Below are 9,204 nucleotides of genomic sequence, written 5' to 3'. Positions count from 1 at the left end.
TGACTATTACATACATACCTACAATTTCAAAACATGGGATGAAAAAGAACACGAACACATTTCTGTTTAAGCTATTTAATTTTCCCTTGTTTTCAAATGTGTACTATGAACCTAAAGACAGAAGGAAAGAATTCTAGTCCTTTTTTTTTTCCATTTTCAGAAATATTTTAGAATTTAATTCTAGAAAAACAAAGTAACTGTTGTTTAAAAAAACCAACAGGCCTAAAATGGAGTCACATGTGCTAAGTCCACATGACCAAACCCAGACTTAACACCTAAACTAACTGCCGTTTCAACCTTCCCCAAGAATGAAAACTTAACCCATCAGTCTGGAATTTTCCTGGTCAGCACTGGTTAGATAAACCATCTGATAGCCCCTATGTCCCCCGCCCCGCCTCCCAAAAAGGTGACCCTGCCGGAAATAATCCTTTTTTTTCTAAACCCATTTGTGACTTCCTGGCCCTACCCCTTTCTGCCTTTAAAAACCTTTCCTCTTCTGCAGCCCTCTGGAGCCTTTGTATTTGCTAAATGGTATGCTGCCTGATTCATGAATCTTTGAATAAAGCCAATTAGATCTTCAGATTTACTCAGTTGAATTTTGTGTTTTTAACACTGGAAACGGGCACATTTGAAAGTGCAATCTTCATTTTATCAATGGAAAATCAAAGCACTTTAAAAATAAAATCTTAGGATCTCAGTATTCAAAGATGCCAGTGGATGAATCAGCACTGTGTGCTATGTGTACATCCGCTCCATCTGCTCCCCTATTCCATTTCTCTGACCGATGTTTCTCAAGAAGTTCCTTAGCTCAGAAACTAAGTTAGCTTAAATTCAATGTTTACATAAATTCAGCGAAAATTATTGACTTTAAAGAGATTGTGTTTTATAAGCCCACATAAAGCACATCTTGCGCAAAACAGTATGATGTAAATGATGGCAACATGAAACTCAACACTAAACCCTTGATACAGAAAAGGGCAAGCTAACAAAGGAATGGGTTCACTGTGCAGCCTACCCACAGAACATATTTATTATGCAAGCTTAGCAGCCAGCACATACAATAATTGTTTTAAAAAAGAACCCTTTAGTGATTCTTTCTTCACATATAATAGATTCCTTCTTCCCAAACCCTCACAAGAATGGTGAAAGAAATGACTACTTTCACAACCATCTAGAGTATTTGGTTTAAGCCTTAATTTAATTTTTCAAGTCTGACTTCCTTTTCAACAGAAAGTTCCTTTTATTGTTCTTATTCCATAATATGCCTTTGATTCTATTGCTTGACCACTTGTCTGATGAGGCTGAGAAAAATCAGACCAATGGAATGCTACAGACCTAAACCTAACTTGCTCTAAATTCTACTGGATATACTTTCCTGTCTTAGTCTTTTATGAATATAGCTCTTTTCGTTGAAATTATGATCAGGATTTCAGGAAACAATAAAAAAATATAAAACTTCCTTCGGCAAAAATAAATAAAACTTCCCTTAGCAACCTCAACACAACTTCAGTATAATTCCCTTCCCTGACAACGATGTTAATGTGACCAGTAAACATGTAAAATAGTGCTAATTACATGCTAAATATACAGGGGTAAAAAGGAGCCTAATGCAAACCGTGTTAGGATGGATTCCTGTTACCCTCCATTACTGTTCCACTTATTAAATTGCATTCTTAATTAGAAATTAGAAATTATATTCCAAGTGTACCTTCCAGATTTTAAACTGACAACAGAACAATTATTTTAGAACAATTACTAATGGCCAGGTCCTCATAAATGCCAATATTTTAAATGTTTAGAAACCATGCATGTAAACTACCTCTCATAAGTCATATATATTCTTTAAAATAAGTGTTCAAAGGCAAACGGAATGGAGGCAGCTCTTTGTATTACTCAGATGCTAGCATTTTCAAAATAACCTTAAAATCTTCAACAAGTACTCTTAATTCCCATAATAGAAATGAACACTTTTCAAAATGTTCAATTGAAACTCATCAATTTTAAGGAGTCAAGCCTTCTGGAAACCTAAACTTTGAGAATAAATTATTTACATGTTCCTTCTTATTTTGTTGCTGAATTTCCTTCCTTATGCTAAGGAAAAACTGAGGAAGCAGGTTGGGAAGCGCCATCTTGTGGGCTTCTTAGGAAATATTTTCACTCTATTCACCGGTACAGTTCTAGAAGCAAATTATTGTAATTATTCAATACAATATTTTTAACATTCAAAATGTTACTTGAATTTAAATCAAAGTATTCCCTAATGGTTAATTTTCCAGGGTCCAAATGCCAACAACTATAATAAAGTGGCATTTGTAGATTTGGGATAAGATCTTCCTTCTAAAGCACTTGATGATGATATATTTATAGCCAAACCATCACATTTTATCTTTACAACATCCTCAGGAGTTAAGGCTGGAGAGAGAGATATGTTACACAATAATGAAGCTTGAGAAATCTGCATACCAAAGGAATTAAAAAAGCATCTAGGCAGTGGAGAACTTAGAATGAGTCTTATAATTTTGTAGTGTGGCAAAGTCATACAACAGTGCCTCACAAAATAGAAGCCTTTTGTTGTTTATAAAAACTAAATCGAGAAAGTTATCAAGAATTCTAAAATTTAGTGGAACTAATAAATCCACTGTGTGTGTGTGTGTGTGTGTGCATGCACGTGTGCGTGTGTATTTGTGTCTTATGTCCTGTAAGTAAGTTTACAAATTGTGTTAGGAGTTAAGGTACATAGTATATGAAGATGAAAAAACACAGAAACAAAAAAATGAAAGACTAATAGGAAAGAAAATGCCCCCAAAGTCACGTTTATATGATTCTCTTTACACTTTAGAAATAGTGTGATTCTCTCAGTTTACATATTAAGGAAGAAACATTAATTGATATTCTAAATTTACAAGTGGCCTGGAGTTGCCTTGCCACCAGCCCAAGGATATGTGTTCTTTGCCCCACACAGTGCTTTTTCTAAAGGCCCAAATTAAACACCAACATTTAAAATCAGGAACTTCCTCAGCATTCCCTATTGTCTGTTACCCATCTGCCCACTGAAGGCATCTGAGCTGTGGGCCCTGGCTTACATTTTTGTCTTTCTAACTTAACTTTTCCTTCAGGGTTCTTTTTCCTGGTACTTTTTGGTGGGGGAGTGCGTAATGACATTCAAGCTCGGGCTATGTCTGCTTGAGGGTTCTTCCCCAATTTTCTACGCGGGAGGGGCTTCGCCTCAGTCCTGCTAATGGCTCCTGAAGCAGCAATGCCTGGAGGTTTACAGAATATTCATCTGTTTTAAACTACGTTCCGAGATGCAAAAGTTTGAGAGAGCTTTCTGCTTCACAAAGGGAAACCCAAGCCTACTGTTGGTGTGAAGGACTACGGAGATTTGTGTTATGGTTTGACATTTTCTTTGTGGGAGGGGGACGAAGTCCAACTACTTGGGGGAAAGAGGGGAGAACATCACTTCGGTAGAGCCGAGGCTGATTTAAGATTTGATAGCATCTTAATTTCTATAGCCTCCCACATCTGTTTTAATAAAATTAGCCCAGAACACATCATTTTGCTAATGTTGCTAATTATTTTTTCCATCAGCTTTTGATTAAGTGAAAATCATTCCCAAAAATTATTTCTAAATTTTCAAATGCCTCTGTTTTCCTAAGGGCAATTACTATACTTCAAAAACAAGATAAAAGGAAAAAGTTTTGATTAGGAGAGTGAAATCAGAAGGCACCTTGAGCTGAATGAGGTCTCACCCCAAAGGAGTTACATCCTGAGACCCGTGTGCAGTCACTGCTCCCTCCCTCCAGTACCTGAGAGAGAGAGAGAGAGAGAGAGAGAGAGAGAGAAGAAGGAGAAGGAAGAGGAGGAGGAGGAGTGGGACACAACTCCCGGATTGAGGGACACTAAAAGAGAGCAAGAGCTCCTCTGTCTGGAGACACCGAGAACAGCAAGGGAGGGGGCAGCATGACAAAGAGGCTCCCGTCTCTCCAGAAAACTGCAGAGCCATCTGTCTGAAAAATTCAGGATGACAGGCCTCTTAAGTATTCTGCAAGTCTCCCTTCTGTATAGTAATGTCTGTTTCCTTTTTTTAATTACTGTATTAATCCTTCTTGTTCCTTTTTCTTATTTTAAAATAACTTATCTTTTTAATTTCAACTAAGAGAGTGAATAGACAAGTTGACAATCCTTTCTCATTCAAGGAAAATAACTGAAAGTGTTCAGTCAACTTCTAAATATTATGGATTGGATTAAAAAACATGGATTTTTTTTATGGATTAAAAAAAAACATGAATTGTGCTTTTGTGCTCTTATGTGTAACTATATATTTTGCACACATATATAATGAACATCTTTAAAACATTCAAACCTGAGAATATCAACAAATGCCATCCGAAGACTTAAACAGGCACTATCACCCAAAACAACTTATAGTAGTAGATATAGAGAGCAATCTCATCAAAAATTTTTTCACAGTTAAATAAAATACTATTAGCAATCTGTGAAATGTCCCATAAACCAATGATTTCCTCTTTTGCGGGGGGGGAGGGGGGTTCAGCACATTCTGAAAAACAATCACTAACATGAGCTTTTTGGTCCACTGCTTTGTGCTTTCTATTCAGCAACTTTAAAGACACGTAATGAGCCATTTTTTTTTTAATTTTTCAAATTATTTATTTTGAGAGAGACAGAAACAGCGTGAGTGGGGGAGGGGCGCAGAGAGAGGCAGACAAGAGAATCCCAAGCAGGCTCTGCACTGTCAGTTCAGAGCCCAACACGGGGGCTTGACTCCATGAAACTGTGAGACTGTGACCAGAGCTGAAACCAAGAGTAGGACACTTAACCAACTGAGCCAACCAGGCGCCCCAATGAGTCATTTTTTTAATGGAAGACGAATATACAAAAGTCCTGTGAACTTGGCTAACCCACCAAGGTCTAAAAGGGAGGCTCAAACGAGGAAAGGCATTCCTTCACACTTCCTTGCTAATAGCCTGAAAAGGTCTAAAAGAACAGAGAACAGATATCAAGCCAGAAGTACCCATCATTCCCCTTACATTTAGTGCTGTCTGTCCAGAAGATGGTTTCTGTCTCCAGTTAAATACTGGACACCCAGCAACATTAAAAGGGCCAACAAATGAACCTGGATTCACAAGCCCTGTGTTTGCAGAGCCTGTTTAGTGTTCCTTGTCCTTTTGCAAAGTTGGAAGAAAGATGACGAGGCTTTTTTTTTTTTTTACACACTATAAAGCGGTATAAAGCCAACCAGAATTTCACCAGAAACTTTTCAAAAAAGTTAAACCGACAAAAGTGACCAATCTCTAAGTAAATTGTATGTCTACCCTTGACATGCAACAATACTGCAGGAATATATACATTTCATCCTTTAAAGACTCAAGATAATTAGACAATAAAAACAATATGAGAGATTATGAGATATGTTTACTACTGCTAACTTGATTAACACATTATAAAGTTGTAGGAAAAATTAATGAGTGCTCTATGTTTCTACCCTGGAAATTGCTAAACTACAGAAGCACTGGGGCTCCTGGCTTGCTCAGTCAGTGGAGCGTGCAACTCCTGATCTCTGGGTTGTAATCTGGAGTCCCACACTGAGTGTAGAGATTACTTACAAATAAAATCTTTTAAAAAAATAAACTACAGAAGTATCATGGTTTAAGAACTACTTTATTCACTTAATTATTTTTTGAGCACCTACGACAAGCGAAGCACTGTGCTAAGCACTGTTGAGTACAAAATAAGAGAATGAATCTTACCTTCAGACACCATCAGCCTAGAAAATTATAAGGATAAATACTGTGAGAGGAACACACTGGCCAATGTCACAGGAGATGTGCACATAAAATGATAACGAATTCAGAAGACAAGGGATTCCTTTTGAACGGGTGCAGGGGGCGGGGGTATGGACTGAATGAAGTACTGGAAAGAAGGGCAGAGTAAGAGCAGGAAATACAGAGCAGGGGACAGATATGGAAGAACTGGCAGGAGCTGGCAGCTGACTGGGTGCAGAGGCAAGGGGAGGGAGGCTGCTTGAAGAGGGAAAGCTAAGGATCTGGCGCTGGGACCGTGTGCTGTCTGGAGTCCGCAGGAAATCCTGACAGAGATTTAGAGGGGGGGCCAGGGCGGGGCTGGTGTCAGAGACTCGGGAATCACCCACGGAGCGCGCAGTATTGAAGCCGACATACTCCCAAGGGAGAAAGGGAGGCCTGGTCTTGAAAAGCAGACATTTTGGGCAGCAAACAGAGGAGACTGAAGAACAGTGAAAGGGAAGAGAAGGAGTAGCGGGAGAACACAATGCCCTGAGACAAGAGAAAGAAGATTCCAGAAAGAGGCAGTCAAAAATAGCAAAGAGTGCAGAACGATCAAATATGAGGACTGAGGGGAAGCCACTGATTACTGGCTACTAAGTGATAAGGCACTTCCGGCCCAACAGAAGCCGAATATGAGGTGGTGGCCGTGACAGGAAGCTCCCCTTGAACAAACCTGAGTCAGGCTCTGCCAGGCCCTCTTCTTGACTAGCGTCAGCCTTGTCCCCAGGTCTTACCAGGCCTGCAACGACATTTGAGCACGAATTCTCCTATGTCAGTTTGGAAAGAACCCTCCCACCTTTGACATCTGATCAAATTCCTCACCCTCACCCTTGATATCTGATCACCCTGACCTGCCCTCATCAAGAATCCTGTTAGGTCAGGTTAGCAAGAGTTCCCCCTACCTTGTCTCCTCTTAGTACTTTTCATCCCCTGACATACCCTGCAACCTGCTCCTTGGCTATAAATCCTCTCTCGTTCCCATATTCAGAGTTAAGTTCTCATATTCCCTCTTTCCTACTGTGTTCCTACCACAATAGTCTTGATTAAATCTTCCTCATTTGTTTGTTTTTTTTGAGAGGGGTAGGAAGGGCAGAGAGAGAGGGACAGAATCTCTGTCAGGCTCCGCCACGCAGCATGGATCCCGACATGGGGATCGATCTCACAACTGTGAGATGATGACCTGAGACGAAATCAAGAGTCAGATCCTTGAGGCGTCTGGGTGGCTCAGTTGGTTGGGCGTCCGACTTCAGCTCAGGTCATGATCTCACACTCTGTGAGTTCGAGCCCCGCGCCGGGCTCTGTGCTGACAGCTCAGAGCCTGGAGCCCGCTTTGGATTCTGTGTCTCCCCCTCTCTGCCCCTCCCCTGCTCATGCTCTGTCTCTGTCTCAAAAATAAATAAAAACATTAAAAATTAAAAAAAAAAAAAAGAGTCAGATCCTTAATCGGCTGCACCCAGGCGCCCCAAACAGGTGTCAGAAATTTTTTTTCTTCAGACTTGTCCTTTTCCCTAGTGCTGAATGACATTCCCAAACACCTACGTACAATCAAACACTGTCTAGGAAGAGATGGTATAGACAGGGTTAATGAGTAAACAGCCACCCAAGAAGAGGAGGTGGGACATACAGAATGCTCTTTCAATAAACTTCTGCCAAGAGATGGAACACTAGTAACTCAGGCTGGTACCTAACAGGGTTCCAAAGCTGAGGAAAGGCTTTCTCACCCTGACCAGGAAAGCATGGCTCTAATGTAAGGGGAACGAGCCAGGGGAGAGGAGGAAACTAATGAGACAAGACGGAGAAAAACAAATTCCCATGCTGATTATTTTCAGCCCTCTCGCATTATATATATATATACATATATATACATATGTATATGTATATGTATATATATATATAATGCGAGAGGGCTGAAAATAATATATATATATAAATATATATAAATATATATAATATATATAAATATATATAATATATATAAATATATATATATAAATATATAAAAAATATATATATATTATATATATATATATATATATATATATATAGTAAATCACCTCATTTCTTTCTGGAACAATGAGAGGTATTAATAAATAACAAATGAAATTTTTCTTTTATGCATTCAGAAATATGAATGTTTAAATCTGTAGCACATTTAAATCTGTAGCTCATGTAGGACACAGATTTATTATTATGGGAGAAAGACTATATTGTTTTTATTTTCAGACCTCTAAAAGGTTAAGTTGGCCATTTTCATACTGAATTCCTATTCAATTTGATTATGTTCCCTTCTGTGAGGGTAAAACGTGAACAAACCAAGCTAATTTATGTGCAATTCCTTTGTACCACTGAAATGAAAAGGAACAATAGTTTAATGAAGTGGAATCTGTTATCTAATTATGCCAAATAATTTAGAAACATCTGCTGATGGTTAGTAATACTATAGTTAAACCTCAAAGAATCTGCTCCCAGGGAGATTTCCATTTTATTCAAGCCCTTGTAAGCTTCCAGTTGGGAAATCCATATTAGACTATGGAACCAGGAGATGACATAATAGCACCTTTACTGTATTAAAAAAATTAACAAATGAACAAAAAAATAAAGAGAGGGTGTGCATCATATTGATTTGGGCCCTGAACTTAAGTCCCAAATTTAAGAAACACAGTAGCCTACTGTAATATCCAACATTCATTCGAGTATTTGAGTAGCTGGGATGCATCAGACACTGTGGCGGCTGTTGAGGATACAAAGAAGAAAGCTACAACTTTCCCATTATGGAGCTTCATCTAAAAGGAAAGACAAGAGAATATGTCCACCAACCACTATGTCACCACATAATAAGTGGTAGGACAGAGATGTGCACAGGGTACAATGGATGCAGAAAAGGTGTAACTAACTCACAGCAGCAGACTACTTAGAAGCCTATTCAAACTGAGTTTTGCAAGATGTGTAGAGATATGTGAGTGCAAAGAAGGGCCTCGGAAATGACTGTGCCAAAGGCACACGGAGTATAATCCTTTCTGGAAACTTCAAGAAGTTCAAGATGGCTGAAGCACATCCTCTTACAGAGGAGACAGTAAGAGATGAGACCAGACAGGTAAGCAAGGGTCTTATCCTAACAGCCTAATATGCAAACTAGGGAATTTGGACTTAATCTTAATGGTGATGGGGACCCACTGGAGAAGTAGGGAAGTAAACTGTTAGCCTAACCAAATTTTTAATTTGTTTTTAATTTGTTTAAATTGTTTGTTAAATTAATTGTTAAATTTGTTTAATTTGTTTAATGTTTACTTATTTTTGAGAGAGTGAGAGCACGTATGCACATGAGCAAGGGAGGGCAAAGAGAGGGGGAGACAGAGGCATCCAAGCTGACAGCACAGAGCCC

Source organism: Lynx rufus, unplaced genomic scaffold, assembly GCF_022079265.1.
Source record: "Lynx rufus isolate CCGP_SWC_20201006 ecotype Redwood Valley unplaced genomic scaffold, mLynRuf1.p SCAF_2, whole genome shotgun sequence".
Taxonomy (NCBI): Eukaryota; Metazoa; Chordata; class Mammalia; order Carnivora; family Felidae; genus Lynx; species Lynx rufus.
The sequence above is the reverse complement of the archived record's forward strand: the minus strand, read 5'-3'. Positions refer to the sequence as shown.